The following is a 13,567-nucleotide window of genomic DNA, read 5'->3' as shown; positions in this document are numbered from 1 at the left end:
TCCAATTTTTTGCACATGTCCCCTTCCATGGCTGTCAGCAGGTCTAAGACGTACTGGTTCTGAAGGGTCATCAACCAGATCGCACACATTGCACTCTTGATCGCATTCAGTCCTTTTTCCATATCGTTCGCCAACTGGATTATTTGGCTCCGGCCTGCACCACTGGTAGCAGAAGGGAGACAAAGAACACCTCTGTCTTGGTGTACAGGTGATATTTGTCTGGAATGCCTTTCCACAATTTGGAGGAATCTTTGGTGCAAATAATTTAATCGCTTCTGCCATCTTCTAAGTGAGCACTTCTTCCTTCTTACTTACGGGGTTCAGATGGGGGTTGCTTCGGCTGTGCTGTGACCGACCTGGGTGCTATAGTTTTTGTTTTTTTTTAACTTTCTTTATTGTTTTACAATTAACAAATAACCAGCTGAGCACATAGCCTCCCCAGATTGTCCCCTCCTCCCCCACCCTTCCCTCAAACTCACAAAGTTACTGCCAAATATGTCCATTTGTCGTTCCAATCTCGTAGATATCACCATGAGAGGTCGATTGGAATGTCCGGTATAGTGTCTAATGTGGTCTATCAGCTGCTAATTGGGTTGTCGTACTGTTGTTTCCTACATCAGTGACATGGGATGGATTATGGCGACTGTGTTACCTGGGCGTTATCCGATTGATACTGTCTGAAGGGGGGCCAATAGTCAAACAGGCTGCTGGTAGTTGGAAGTGATAAGGCATACATGGTTTCTCTTTGTTCACAGAGGTTCCGGCATTTTAACCCTCTCATGAATGTGGGGAGGTTGGACTTCCCGCACATCCTTGCCACTAGGTATCTGGCTATCGCTGAGGCCATGCCTAGTAGCTTCTTTTCGGTGCAGGTTCCTCCTTCGATCAGAGCCAGTAGCCAGAGTTTTGGTGAGTATACCTGCGCCAGGGTTAGCATTTCAGAAAGTGCATCTCCAGTTTACGTGATTAAAGACCACTGGTTCAGTACCGCATCTCTTATGGGTGGATGGGCTTTCAGGGAAGAATCTACTCAGCTTGAGAGGGGAATAGTAAACTTGGTGAATGTATTTGTAGTGGATCAGTCTGTACCGGCAGCTTAGGGATATATAGCGGGTTTGGATGCAGATAGTCTTCCATTGATCCTCGCTCAGTGGTTTCCCTAATGATGTCTCCCAAGTGGTTTTCTACGTGTGTTTCTTCACCCCTCTCCCGCATCTAACTAGCCTATAGATGGTAGAAACAAGTTTTGTAGTGGATAGGGGGTTGACCATGTATCATTGTGCCGGGTGGGGGGATGAGGCTAGTGGAAAGTTAGGCCATTTGTTCCTAAGGATGCCCCATAGTCTGTAGTAGTGAAGTAGAGTTAGAGTATTATGTTCACCTCTAGTTCTTAGGTCCTCCCATAGCACAAATCGGCCATCCCGCTCTAGGTCCCCCAGGGACTGCACCCCCAGAGCTTGAAACTGTTCTCTAAAAGACCACTTGTGTGTGAGAGGGATCCCTATTACGTTGTAAATTGGTAGATCAGGTAGAAAGTGGGATGTAGTTTGCAGTAGCTGATTTATCCGCTCCCAGGCTTTGCATGTTATTGCTATGGGTTGAACCTCACCTTTCGGGGTTGTGCCTCTGTTGCCCCAGAGCAAGCCCATCAGAACATCTGGGATGATGATGGCTTTCGCCAACTGGGAATGAGGAGAATCCTGGCTGGGGGGGTTCTATCCGGCAATGTATTGTGCCTGGACTGCTAGGTAATACAGGTATATATCCGGGTATTCCAAGCCACCTAATTCATACTAACGTGCAAGAGTGTCGTAGGCTACTCTGGGCTGCTTACACACACAAGTCTTGTCATCAATCTCTTAATGCGGGTCCAGTAACACGCAGGGGGCCGTATTGGTACGTTATAGATGTACAGAAGTTTTGGGGGTATTACCATTTTAGCAAGGGCCATACGGGCCGCCTAGGAGATGGGGAGTAGTATCCAGGCTTCCACCTTTTGTTGCAGGGTCTCCAACGGTGTAATATAGTTATCTTTGTACAGGTCGTCCCGTGTGGTATAGACTATAATGCCCAGGTAACTTATTCCCTGGGGACACCAGTGGAACTTATTGCCCAAATCTGTCCGTTGTGTTTCTGGGTTTAGGGGTAGGACCTCAGATTTTTTCCCAGTTAATCCTGAACCCAGATAGTTCACCAAATCTGACCACTTCTTGCGTCAATGGGGGTAGGTTTTGGCAGGGGTGTTTAACATAAAGAAGGATGTCGTCAGCGTATAAAGATACGGTGGAGAGATGTGTATGTATGCAAATCCCTCGCTGTGCGTGCTGCTCCCGAATATGGCAAGCCAGTGGTTCCATTGTAAGGGCAAATAGAACCGGGAAGAAGGGACAGCCCTGGCGGGTTCCGCGCGCGGGGTAGATATGTGTTGAAGTCGTGCCATTTGTGTATATTGACGCTCTAGCACTGTGTATAGAAGTTTAACCAATTGGATATATGTTACACCAAATCCGGTTCGCCGAAGTACCTCAAAGAGAAAAGGCCACTTGACGGAGTCGAAAGGCCTTTTTGGCGTCGAGGGCAGCTACCACCATTGGTACCTCTGGGTTGACATTCTGCATAAGGGTGAACAGGCGTCTTAGATTATTCTGAGTGGAACTTCAGGGAATGAATCCAGCCTGATCTGGTAGAACCAGGGCTGGCATGTGTGGGAGTATGCGGTCTGTAAGTATCTTTGCAAAGATTTTATTGTCAGTGTTGATGAGTGACAATATGATAATAAATGGCAGGGATTCTTTCAGGGTTTTAGGAGGACAGTCACTAGGGCAGATCTGGTAGATTCCGGTAGGATGGCATTAGACATTGCGCTGTCGTACATAGCCATCAAGTAAAGAATCACCAGGTCTGCATAGGCCTTATTAAATTCTGCGGTTGTTCTGTCCAGGCTGGGGGCCTTCCCGTTGCCTTTCTTATCTCTTCTTCGGTAATAGGGTTATTGAGAGAGCTACCTTGGTCCTGGTCCAACCAACCCAAGGCGATTTCATCTAGGTATCGTATTAACACGTCATGTCCGGCGGTGGGGCGTGATGTATATAGTCGGTCTTAATACTCCCTACATTCATCATTAATCCCTTGTAGATCCCTAATAAGAACTCCATTCTGGTCCTCAACCTCTACTATGCTGGTAGTTGGTTGTCCCCTCCTAATAGCCCAGACCAGAGTCTTACTCGGTCTGTCTCCCTGCCCGTATCTTGCCACCAATATCGGATCTCCTGTGAACCTCTCCTCGCTGTTTGCCTGACAAAGGAGCTCCTCCTTATGCACCCGTAGCTCACGGCGGAGCTCGAGTGTGTCTAAGGTACTTTGCCTTTTCTCCCCTTCACGAATGGTGTCTTCCCATACCCTCATGGACTTTTGTAGTGCTTTCAGTACTCCACCCTCTTTTGAGATAGAGCACCCTCTTATATAAACTTTGAAGGCTACCCAAATTGTGCATTGATCGGGGACTGACCCCTCGTTGGTTTGGAAGTAGGTTTGTATTTCTTGTTCTATCACTGATCGGAATGCCACGTCCCGAAGGGGAGTGGCTCTGAAACACCAACGGAATAGATTAGGGGGGCCTGCGGTAGTCACAAATTGGACCAAAACCAGAGAATGGTCAGATAAGGACCGGGTGGAGGATAGAAGCTGCGGTAACAGCCCTAAGAGTCAGGGTTGTAGCCATTACGTTATCAATCCTGGATGAGCCACTGTGCACCCTGGAAAAGAACGTATACTCGCTGTCATTTGGGTGAATATTACGCCACACGTTGTGTAAGTCATGGCATAGGGAGATGGAGGACCATGCTTTAACTGCTTGCGGGAGGGTCAGTTGTGATGTTGCGGACCTGTCTAGCTCTAGTGCAAGGGCCAGATTAAAGTCACCGGCCCATATCGTCTCATATTCAGGGAATTTGTGAATGTGTTTGGCGCATTGGTGGAAGAACTCAGGGGAGTCAGTGTTGGGTACAGGAGTTTTGTACCAAACAGTTCTCCCGCAAGTATTAGGTATCTCCTCTCTTCGTCTTTGATCTGCTCATGCAGTCTATATTGTAGGGCTCCGTGGATATAGGTAGTGACTCCTCTGGAGTTTGAGGAGTAGGAGGAATCGTATCTATGAATGCCCCATCCCGCTTATCTAGGGAGATGGGCTTCCCGGGTCAGGTGTGTCTCTTGGAGACATAATATGTTTGCCCTGTGGTTTCTGCTGTAGTTAGCAATCAATCGTGATTTCTTCTGGTTGGTCAGCCCCCTTACATTCCAGGACAGGATAGACAGGGTCGCCCCAGGTTTCCCACTCATTATGGGTGTAGCCATATAACTACTAAAAGCTTGGCGATTGACATCATGGTTTGTATAATATGGGCATGTGTTGTGATACCGGTATCAGCTAGGTAAAGTGTACCTTTGTGAGTCGCGAAGGTCAACAAGGACCTATTAGTTATCTTAACTACCAATAACATTCCCCCCAAGCCCTCCCACGCCAGAAACATAAACCTACCGGCTCCTGTACCCTCCCCCTGGATTTAAATTCCAACATTAAAAAAAAGTAACAGTCCGCAGTGGCTGCGGGTAGTGGAGCGCTAGGGGCAGCTTATTCGCTCCATGTGGCTGTGGTTAGTAGTGCAGCACCTGGGTCCCGCCCAAGTCCCCGGAGCCGTCGTTGTACTTTAGTCTGGGTCTTGTAGTATATTTTCTCCATGTAGTGGCTGTTGAAGGGTGATGTGGTGAGCGGTCCGGGCATCCCCCAGAGTCAGGGAGTTTCACGCGAAGTGCTTGGTTGATTCTGGTGCGGTGAAGAAAACAGTAGACCCGTTATGTTGAACACAGAGCTTGGCTGGGTATAGCATAGCATACTTACCGCCTTTTTTGCGAAGAATTTTCTTTATGTTTTGGAATGTTTTACGCTGGTCTTGAACTGCTGGGCTGAAGTCTGGGAGCAGCCGTATAGTGGCGGCCACCCACCGCAGCTCTCCTTTTTCCCTGGTGGCTCGAAGGATGGAATCTCGGTCTCTGTAGCAGAGGATCTGGGCAATGATCATACACTCAGGGGCGCCCGGAGATGGTCTCGCTGCCAGCGACCAGTGCGCCCTTTCTACCATGAACATCGAGGAGAGTGGGGGGTTGCCCAGGATATCCCCCAGTAGAGTCTCTGTAAACCTTTCCATATTATCGATTGGGGTGGACTCCGGCACGCCTAGGATTCGAATGTTGTTCCGCCTGGAGTGCCCCTTCAGGTCCTCATTTTTAGCAAGAACTTTCTTTACAGTTTCTTGTAGATCGGCCATTTCTCGTTGCAGGGTGGCCACTTTATCCTCGCCTTCCCCTATTCGCTGTTCAGCCTCCGTCATGCACCCGCAAAGTTTATCTATTTGTATAGCTGAAAATGTCCACCTTGCAAGTTAGTGCATCTATCTTTGCCCCTAGGTTGTCTGTGCTGCTTTTTATGGCCATCAGAGTTTGATTCAGGGCTGCCACATCTATATGGGCTTGTGTTTGGCTTTGGCATGGAGACTGCGGTTGTTGAGGCAGATCTGCTATCCTGAATTGGTCCATCCTAGCTTGTTTCTTGTGGTTGCCTGTGGCAGGGTTGTCCGCTGGTTGATGTGCCCCAGGGGAGTCCCCATCCGTGGTTTGCGATTCTCAATGTAAGGATGATGTTACATAACGAGCGGTGCGGGGCGGTCGCCTCCAGTTTGGGAACCACTTTTCTGCCCACCTGTAATTGCTTGTCTGGCAAGTTTTGTACAACTGTGGTTGTTCTATGTGGCCTGTGCCTTGTTTTTTGCCCCAGCCGGCGCCAGTCAGTGCCCTCTCAATGTAATAGGGTTATTATGCCAGCTGTGGTGCCTTCGGTGAACCAGGTAAAGCCCCCCACGACAGGGAGCCAAATTTTAGCTACTGTATGGGTCAGCTTCCCCCTTGGTCTGGACAGCGGGCCAGGGGAGGTCCCCAGGCGGGGGATTTGACTCTGCAGTGTGAGGATTTGTGGCAGGAGCTGATTGCTATGCAAAGTATCCAGTGGGGGTTACTGTCCGGTATGCCAAGGGGGTCTTTTCCCACCACTGAGCGCAGATGGTTTATGGAGGCTCTCCCTGTCACCCCAGGTGCGGGAGTAGATTAGTGGGAGTATCTTCCCATGGATTGCGGGTCTTCTCGTGAGCTGGAGCTGTTGTAGTCATACAATATTGGCCGATAGTGTTGTGCTCAGCAAGGGGGAGATAAGTGTAGGAGTTCTCAGGCCTGAGGTGTGGAGCGGAGGGCCCCCCAGAGTCGTGGCCATGTCCTAAGGGCCCAGTGGACACCGCGAGCAGTAGTAGCAGCATTGTGGAATGTAGTGCCTGGTTGGTGTCTTTTGAACTACTGCTGCTCTATGGGAAGTCTGGAGGGGTATTCTTAAAATCTACGTCCCTCTGAGTTGTTACAAGGCCCAGGAGGGCGGCAAGCGTGCCAGCAGGTGGTCAGAGGCCCAAGGACTGCTGAGGGCTCTGGCCAACGCCGCTCTCTCAGTCCACAGGCCACAGCTCATCTTCCAGGTGCCTGTGCACCGAGGCTCTCCCCAAAGATCTGCCTTCTGTAACATTGCAGGCATTAGGTTGGTCTCCCTCCCAGGGTGTTACGAGCACGGGCTCAGCTCTAGTGCAGGCGCCGCCGGGGGAACAGGATGTTGTCTGGTTGCGCCTGCCACTCGAGCAGAGGACTATCTACGGGGCTGTGGGTGTTTTGGAGGTTGTGTCCTGTTCAGAGGGGACCCTCTTCCGACACCGCTCTGCTCTGCACTGCTGTCCGCTATGGTGGAGGGTCGGAGGGGCTGCTCCTGGAGGCCACCGAGGGTCGGACCTGCCTCACTAGGGCCACGTGTGTTGCTAGCCAAAGGCTGCCCTCAACAGAATCCCACTGACTCGTGTGTACCGCTCCCTGCAGGTCGACCAGGCTCCTGCTATGCGTTGCGGTCGAGGTGCAGGGGAGGAGCTGTCCCACTGGTGGCGGTGTCATTGGGGAGACTCAGGGTCTCATTCGGCCCAAGGTGAGGTTTATTGCCGAAGCAAGTTGTCGTGCAGGGCCACGATCACGATCCGTTATCCACTCCTCAGCATAAAGGGCCTGCCCCTGTCCCACCTCGTCTTCCGGAGTCGCGGAGTGACCGATGGCGGGCAGAGTTCCGTTTAACCCACAGGGTGCTCGGAATGGAGGAAAGTTGGTATCAATCGGTGCCCCCAGTATTAGTCTTTCATGTACGTTGACTACGGAGACTGGATGGGGACCCGATGCAGAGGATATTTTCCAAGGAATATAGTGCCGTCGCTGGAGCTTTTCAGGCGGCAGCCATCTTGAAAGCCACGTCAACAGCACCCCACTGGGTGCTATAGTTAAGTGGGCTTCAGGAACCAAAAGCATGGCTGAATATAATGGGCCTCATTACGAACCTGGCAGAATGGGTTAAACGGCGCCGTAAAAGGTGCCGACGCCGTTCAACCCGTTCCGCCACATTACGAGGTTCCCTCGCGCGACCTGGTAAGTAACGCCTGGGAAAACCAGGCGTGCTTACCGGGTCCCGCGAGGGGAAGAGGGAGCAAACAACGGCCCATCTCGTAATGGCCCATTGTTTGCTCCCTCTCCCATTCCCATTCAGCCCTACAGGGGCTGAAATGGGAATGGGGAAGGACCGTGTCCGGGTCCTTGGAGGGAGGAATTACCAGGCCATCCGAACTCGGAATGGCCCGGTAAGTCCTCATTCCGAGGACCCGGACACGGACGCGATTTCGGCGGCAGCCATGCTGCCAATAGCGGCATGGCTACCGCCAAACTCGTAATGAGGGCCAATGTCTTTAGCGAGCATGTCCCTCCCTATGATGGTGGAAGATGCATGTATGCTCGCTGGCCACACACTCAGAAGATGTCCATGAGGGCTGCTGTGCCGTTGCTGAGATCCAAGATGAATAATGTCTTGTTGCATTTGCTGTTGGGTCCGCCCGGAACAGTTCCATATCCTTGAAAACAAAACTCATATTCCTCCATTGCTTGAACTTTCACTGGTGTTTCTTTGTTTTCGATCCATGTCAGTTTGAAATGTACATGGCCCATATAGTGAGACAGTTCTTGTTGACGTTCCATATAACTTCTACATCGAACCCGGCCAACTCCCCTGCCGTGCAGCTCGCTACCGCCTCTTACCATCTGTTTTACACAAATAACAACCTGTCCATCTTTAGCAGTGGCCGTGGCTTACATCTTGGGTCTTTGTTGTCTTTCGCACACTTCTCGTTATCTTTATCCATCAGCACAACTCGTACTCCTTGCCCCTGGAACGTGCTGCAAACCCGACACAATGCCAGATGAACCATAAACTGGGCTTACAGAGATAGCATTTGCTGGGGTACTTTTTAAATGTATCGATTGATCCGAAATCATGAACGGTCTAGTGACAATGCCCATTTTTAGGGTAATATAGACAGTATAAATACAAAAGGCAATTTGTCATTCAGTAGTGGCAAAACGCACTACAAAATTACAAAAAATAAATGTTATTCAAAAATACAAAAATGTAAATCACGTACGAATAATCACAATTGTATAAAATATAATTAAAAAACGTTTTGATATATAATTTAGAAGTGTCCAAACTTCTAGCTATTAACATAAAAGGAAACCCTACAACCTAAAATAGGACTTTGAACTAATTATCTATACCTCTTTCTATATAAATGTAAAAATCAGGGATACACCTGATATTTGGATATCGATATTACAAAACGTGGTAAAATTCACACCTATACCCTATTTCCTGTGGTACTAACATTTTGAGTGCCCCAGACGCATGGGGAATGAGAGATCAAACATAGCAGCTCCCATTTTACCTCTGCTTCCCCTCTGAGTACATGTACCATACATTACTGAATTCTGGATGGTGCACATCAGTCATTGTATCGAATACGACGCCTTTATACTGGTCGTACTCTTTCTCTTTGTCCACCCCTCTTTTACCTCGATGCTTCCATTGCCATGTGACTGTATCAACTACTCGCGTCCTTGGTACATTCATTAGATTATCTGGAAGACCATCATTGTGGACAGTACCATATACCCCCCATAACACACCCCCCTTAATATGCCATAACCATATAGCGTGGCTCAATAAGTATATACAGATACTTAAAACAAACCCGAAGCATATGTAGAACACTGAAGTAATCATCCGATGCTTATGACGTGAAAGCTGCAGGGGCTGAGAAGAAGTAGGCAAACACACAACGCCTATAACATGCCTCATATTTCCAAATGCAGTAATAACAGTGTGATAGCAATGAGTCAATATTACAGAGAAGGGAATCCACATGTTTTAAGAGATCGTTATTCACCCTAAAAGAGATAAGGTAGCGAAGGTGTGCTGAGGTAGTAATGTCCACGTAACGAGTAAAAAACAGTCAGTTGATGCAAAGTGAACAAAACAAATAGAAGGGACTCAATTGGGTGACAAAGAATCGGGTGAAGGAGGTGCTGTATGGGGAGGCCGTCAGACATCAGATAGGTGTACCCAATACCGCAGTTTCTAAAGTTTGACTGCAAATGGAGTGGCATAGACGACGTATAGGGGCGGCTGTACCGTGGCTCACTCATCTGCAAACAAAATTTCTTACAAAGAGGGGCCTTCTCCTTGGCACTCTCTGTCAAGAAATAAACTTTATTGATTTTGTTAGCTGACACAAATACGTTTTAAATTCATCACCCAAGATGCACACAGCTCTGTGAGCATCTGATGCAGTCTGCATAGATGAACATGGCGTACGCATGCGACGCCCAGTCACTATTTCGTGGTGGGAAAGGTGATGGTCCTTGCAGGGCTATGTCCGCGGTGGTCAGTCAAAATGTTGAAAATAAAATGTAGAATGACAATAATGTGGAAAAATAAATGTAGAAAAAAAATGTCGAATTCCCTCTTTTTTAATTATATATTTTTTTTGGGGTCTGGGAATAAAAACAAATGGGTAAAACAAAAAAAAGGGGGGGTTAGGGGGGAACCCCCCATTTCGAATAAAAAACATCATAAAATAAAATTCGACATTTTATTTTCTACATTTATTTTTCGACATTTTGACTTTCTACATTTTGACTTTCTACATTATGACTTTCTACATTATGACTATAAACCTACGTCCGCATACTGAACAGTAGACCCAATTATTTTTAAGGGTAACAGACGATTTTGATAATTTAGCCTTTTGTTTTTTTAACTTTATTTAACAAGGTTCATGTTTACAACAAAATTCACTAAGTGTATTCAATTAAACAGTAAAATATGACTCGCCATCCACCTCGTATAATATCTTACATAGCACACTAAAAAACATCAATCTCTCCCACAGCATTCCATTACTAAGGATACCAAGTAGTCCATGGTGCAGTTTCGCCAATATTTTACAATTCCGTAACTTAGTCACAACTCATGTCCTCCCCACCTTGCTCCTGCTCACTAGTCCCCTGTCTCCCTCGACATCAACATAGAGCGCACTGGGCCCCAAAAGGCTATAGGTCTAGAGCCAGCCTAAAGGCTGCAACCTGCAAAACTCTTGTTCAATGTCACAGCACCAGGCAAGGTCTTTTAACCATGTTGACAATGTCGCTGCCACAGGGCGTGCCCAAAGCATCAGTATACATCGTTTTGCCAATGTCATACAGATGGATAACAGTTTCTTCCCACCCTTTCAAACAGGCGGCAACAATCCGAACAAACAACAAAGAATATTCAGCGGAACTGTGCACCCAATCATTGTTCCCGTTTCTTCTTTAAACTGTCTCCAAGAAATCACTAGATGCGGGCAACTCCACAATACATGTTTAAATTGGCTTCCTTACATTTACATCTGGAGCACCTCCCATCACATGACTTATCAAACTTCTTCTGAACAGCCGGGGTCAAATACGCCTGATGCAGAATTTTAAACTGTATACGTTTAAATCGGGAGCTAATTGCCACTTTCCTAGTGTATGAGCACATGTATTTCCATTTTCCGTCCAAATATGCTTCCCATTTTGATCTACTAGCTTGCCTATCTCTGAAGCCGGCCCCTAAGACCATACTGTAAATTGTAGCAACAACCCTTCTGGAGTTTGCTGAATTCACCAAAGAACTTTAAGATGGGATCTGCAGGAGGCTCTCCCAGGAACTCTGGAAACCATGCACTAAAGGCCTCCCGTAACCTATGGTAATGTAACGCCACCCCTGACGTGTCCCCCAATTTGGTCTTGACTTGATCCCAGGAGACAAATATCCCCTCTGGATAGAAATCTGACAGTGTTTGTACCCCATACCTAGACCACTCTGCCCGAAGTCTGTCATCACATGTTGGCTCTAAGCTCTGGACCCCCCCAGACCTCGAGCTCCGGGGTAAAAGGTAATGTCACCGCCAGCCTCAGGCGCAGCCTTCTCCATGCATGGACAGTACATGCCGCTAGATTGAATGGGTATTTATCGTTAATCTTCCATGACATCAGGGAGCTCTGTAAAGAATATGGAGAAGCCGATCTACTTTCTAACTGGACGTGTGGGAACTACTAGGAGTCTTTCATCCGGTAAGATTCAAACAACACTTGTGCAGCTAAGTAATATAATTCAAGGTCCGGCAGTCCAATCCCTCCCTGATCCCATGTTCCTATCAACATGTCCCATCTTATCTAAGGTCTGTTGCGACTCCATACAAAAGTAACCATCAGTATATGTGGCTTCCTATTACTAAAACAAATAGGAGTGGGGATAATGGACACCCCTGTCGTGTCCCTCTCCCAAGATCAAAGGCCTCCGAGTAGCCCCTGAATAGCCCGATTCTAGCCGTGACCCTGGAGTACAGCACCTTCACACAAGACATAAAGTAAGGCGGGATGCCTATCTTTGCAAGCAGAGCAAATAAATAGTCCCAAGCGACAGAGTCAAATGCCTTTTCCATGTCAAGTAGTGCCCCGAACGCCTGCACTGAGGGATCAAGTTGGGCAATCACTCTGAAAAGCCTTCTAAGATTGAGAGCCATGCTCCTTCCCTGTACAAAACCCACCTGATCCGTATGTATTATGGAGGACACAAACTGTAGCAGCCTGTCTGCTAGTATCTTGGAAAATAGTTTTTTGTCTTCATTGATGAGAGATATTGACCTATATAAGGTGCAGTCCAGGGGATCCTTATCTGGTTTCAATATCAAAGTTATTATCCCTTCACGCATCGTAGGCGGGAGAGCGCCCACTTCAATACTTTAACACCAAGCCTGCAATAAGTATTCTGCCACCCCTCTGCCAAATTCCTTAAAGAACTCTGCAGTAACTCCATCCAAACTGGCAGGTCTCTGACGGCCTTCACAATATCATCCACAGTGATTGGGGTGCTCAATGCTTCAACTGCATGAGCACTGAGTCGTTTCAGATTAGTGTTACCCACAGAACTCTGCCGGGCATCGGGGTGCGCTAGAGGTCGACTAGCATACATATTGCTATAAAAGCCCGGGAACGTCCCCCAGGTCTGTGACCAGGGAGCCGTCCGTCCGACGAATCACAGGTATATCAGTCTGTCCCCTGGCACCTTCAACATTCTTGCCTGGTAGCATCTAGGCCGGCCCTCCTCCCCATACCTCTGTGCCAGCTGTGATGCCACCAAGAAGAGCACTTCCCTATCTGCCTCTTCCCTAAATTTATCCAAGGTATTACAGGCCTCCGCCAGGGATCGGTGGAACTGTCATCTCTATTATTGACCTCAAGAGCTGCCAAAAATATTCCAGCGCTCCCAATCTCCTTCGGGTCAGCTGGAATTGCCACACTAGTGGGGAGTGTTCAGACATTGTCCTTGGGAGCATAGTGCAGTACTCACTGAAACGGGACCTCTTCAGGTTTGTCGATATAAAATATATGCGAGAGCTAGAGTCATGAACTGAGGAGTAAAAAGAATATCCCCTATCATCTGGATGCATGGTCCTCCAAAGGTCCACCAGCCTCAAATCTGCCATCCCACCAAGGACAGCCCTAACTACTGGAGTGACCAACCTCGCACCCCTGGAGGATCTGTCCAGCTCCTCACTGAGCACCGTGTTCAAATCCCCAGCAACCACCAATTGCATGTCTGCATACTTCAGACATTTTTCCACAAGACCTCATAAAAGCGGGGGTCCTCCACGTTTGGCCCGTAAACATTAACAACTGTGACCCAGATCCTAGCTAGTAGCCCAGAAACTATATCAAACCTTCCTTCTGGATCACATTCCCTCTCCAATGGCTTAAATCCAAGCGATTTGTGTATAACAATGGACACTCCTCGCGGGTGAAAGGAAAAGGACGTGTAAAACCTACCATCTCCCCAGGACTTAGCAAAGTTGTCATTCAATCACCCTCTCAGATGTGTTCTGTAGGGACAATATCTTAGCCCCATGACGCTCCCTGTAGGTCACCACCATGCACATTTTAGCATGGTTATTAAGGCCCCTCACATTCCAATTTTGGAGTGTGCATTGATCAGGTACATGACTCCTTGCCATGTGAGCCTTAGCCATCTCCC

At 48.0% G+C, this 13,567-nt stretch overlaps 1 protein-coding gene across 8 annotated transcripts in view; it reads left to right on the top strand.

Annotated features, from left to right (window-relative positions):
* SYNGAP1 (synaptic Ras GTPase activating protein 1) overlaps positions 1-13,567 on the top strand; it is a 2,054,767-nt gene that overhangs the window by 1,729,332 nt on the left and 311,868 nt on the right. The gene's annotated exons all lie outside the window — the stretch shown is intronic.

This window comes from Ambystoma mexicanum, chromosome 13 (genome assembly GCF_040938575.1).
Source record: "Ambystoma mexicanum isolate Mex_15411 chromosome 13, UKY_AmexF1_1, whole genome shotgun sequence".
Classification (NCBI taxonomy): Eukaryota; Metazoa; Chordata; class Amphibia; order Caudata; family Ambystomatidae; genus Ambystoma; species Ambystoma mexicanum.
This window is presented reverse-complemented; position numbering and strand designations above follow the sequence as displayed.